The sequence below is a fragment of the Bos grunniens genome, chromosome 1, assembly GCF_055505025.1.
Source record: "Bos grunniens cultivar Pamir isolate PY7600 chromosome 1, Bosgru_T2T1.0, whole genome shotgun sequence".
NCBI classification, from domain to species: domain Eukaryota; kingdom Metazoa; phylum Chordata; class Mammalia; order Artiodactyla; family Bovidae; genus Bos; species Bos grunniens.
In genome coordinates this window covers 147,324,505-147,327,334 of record NC_141165.1, presented here as the reverse complement: position 1 = coordinate 147,327,334, position 2,830 = coordinate 147,324,505, and the positions used below count along the sequence as shown (strand labels likewise).

General features: G+C 39.1%; 1 non-coding gene across 1 annotated transcript; it reads left to right on the top strand.

The window, feature by feature from the left end:
• Positions 1-288: 288 nt before the first annotated feature.
• On the top strand, positions 289-395 carry LOC147380275 (U6 spliceosomal RNA). The gene has a single exon (XR_015135447.1). It is a non-coding gene; the product is annotated as a U6 spliceosomal RNA (small nuclear RNA).
• The last annotated feature ends 2,435 nt before the right edge of the window (positions 396-2,830 follow it).

Genomic DNA, 2,830 nt, shown 5'->3' with positions numbered 1-2,830 from the left:
ATAGAGACAGAAAACAGATTAGAGGTTATCAGCAAATGAGTGAATTACTGCTTGATAGGTACATTTCTATTTGTGGTAAAGAAGAATTTTGGAAATAGATACTTATGACTATTGCATGGCATTGTGAGTATAATTAATTCCACTGAATTATACATTTAAAATGGTTAAAATGGCAAATTTATGTTATATATGTTTTACCACAATGAAAACATGTTTAAGTTTTAAATTTTAAAAAGGATTCAATATGATACATGCTGTAATATGGATAAACCTTGAAAACATTTTGCAGTGCTCACTTCGGCAGCACATATACTAAAACTGGAATGATACAGAGAAGATTAGCATGGCCCCTGTGCAAGGATGACACGCAAATCTGTGAAGCGTTCCATATTTTTGTGTATCTCAATGTTCATTGCAGCACTGTTTACAATAGCCAGGACATGGAAGCAACCCAGATGTCCATCAGCAGATGAATGGATAAGAAAGCTATGGTACATATACACAATGGAGTATTACTCAGCCATTAAAACGAATACATCTGAATCAGTTCTAATGAGGTGGATGAAACTAGAGCCTATTATACAGAGTGAAGTAAGCCAGAAAGAAAAACACCAATACAGTGTACTAACGCATATATATGGAATTTAGAAAGATGGTAACAATAACCCTGTATACGAGACAGCAAAAGAGACACTGATGTATAGAACAGTCTTTTGGACGCTGCGGGAGAGGGAGAGGGTAGGATTATTTGGGAGAATGGCATTGAAACATGTATAATATCATATATGAAATGAGTCACCAGTCCAGGTTCGATGCACGATACTGGATGCTTGGGGCTGGTGCACTGGGATGACCCAGAGGGATGGTATAGGGAGGGAGGAGGGAGGAGGGTTCAGGATGGGGAACACATGTATTCATTTTGATATATGGCAAAACCAATACAATATTGTAAAGTTAAAATAAAATAAAATGAAAAAAAAAAAGAAAACATTTTGCAAAATGAAATAGGCTGGTCACAAAAGACAACATATTTATTGTATGGTTTCAATCTATATAAAATATCTGGAATTGGCAAATCTACAGAAACACAGAGTAGATTAGTGGTTGTCTAGGGCTGGAGGTTGGAGATAAGGTGGGATGAAAAGAGGAGGGACTACTAATGGGTTAAGGGTTGTTTTTTTTTTTAATGGGAGGGGGTCTGTGAAAATGTTCTGAAATTAATTGTGGTGAAGGTTGTGACTCTGTGAATATATGAAAAACCACTGAAATATATATTATAAATAGGTGAATTGTATGCTATGTGAAATATATCTTAAGAAATCTGTTGGATTTTTTTATTGTAGATTTCTCTATGATGGAAGAGTTGAAACATTTTTTCCTTACATGTTAGCCATTTTTGTTTATTACATTGTAAATGGCTTGTCCATGTTCTTTGTTCTGGTGGTTTTGTTTTTGTTTTTATTAAAAATTCACTCAGAGTCTACATGGACAAGTGTTTTTTTTTTTTTTTAAGTACATTATTTTCTGCTGGAAAATACTGCAGGTGGCATGCCTCAAGCCAGAAGAGAAGGCCAGTTCTGAAGCTGCTGACAGTCCAACAGGTGGAATTGATTTTATCTGCAGCAGAGTAAGCACAGCATGGAAGGGCAGTACACAGAGAACACTCCTTGAATTCTTCAGCTCCCTACGAGGTGTTTCACAAATATGACCTCATGTCATCCATCACACCCCTTTACAAAGGAAAGAGGTCAAGTTCCGCAAGGTTACACAGCCAGCTGTTGCAACTGGGATTTGAAACTAGTACTCTCTGCCTTCGAAGTTCTAGTCCATCCTAAGTGCCCACTGTAGATTACTGATCATATAAGTATGACCAGCAATAGGAAGTGGAGACGCCCTTTGTAATTTCTGAGTTCCCGACACTTACAACTGCAGTAATACTGAGCAACAGCTGGCAATAGGAAACCGAAGCTGCCAAAATGTTCATTTCCTTCACTGCTCCCAGGAACGCCATGTGGAGAAACTTACCAACACAAACAAATCATTCAAGGTCCCTTGAATGTCCCTGTAGGGAATTATTGATATGAGACTCTCTGGGCTTCCCAGGTGGCGCAGTGGTAAAGAATCTGCCTGCCAATGCAGGAGACACAAGAGACACAAGTTCAATCCCTGGGTCGGGAAGATTCTCTGGAGAAGGGAAAGGCAACCCTCTCCAGTCTTCTTGCCTGGAGAATCCCATGGACAGAGGAGCCTGGCAGGCTACATACAGACCATGGGGTCGAAGTCAGACATGACTTGAGCGACTGAGCACACACACACTGGGTCAAAAGGATTACACCTGGCCGTTTCTGCTCAGCCAAAGCTCTGATTCAAAACGCAGCAGTATAGGTCAAATGTCACACAGACCAAGAAATGACAAAGTCACATTTCTGTAAAAACACACACAGCCAACCAAAGGCCTAGTAAATATCTTACTTGGAAAATGAATGTATAGATTCCATGGGATTAGATTATACATCTGTATAATTAGGGATAGTGTCATACGAGGATCAAATTTCTTCATTGAAAGGAATCTTAGAGTTTCTCTCTTCATAAGCTTTGTTTAATAGATGCAGAAACTGAGATCCAGAGATTGTAACTGACTATTTTACTTAGAACAATCTCTGCAGAGAAGACAGCAGATTTCTGCTGACACCAAACCCCTAGACTGGCTGCCTTTCCTCCTCACTTGAAAAAACCTCCCAAGTCAGTTTTCGATGGCAAAACCATATCCTGTGAATTTAATATCTTTTAGCTCTCTGTGCTGTGCTGGGAATTGTTCAACTCTAACTCC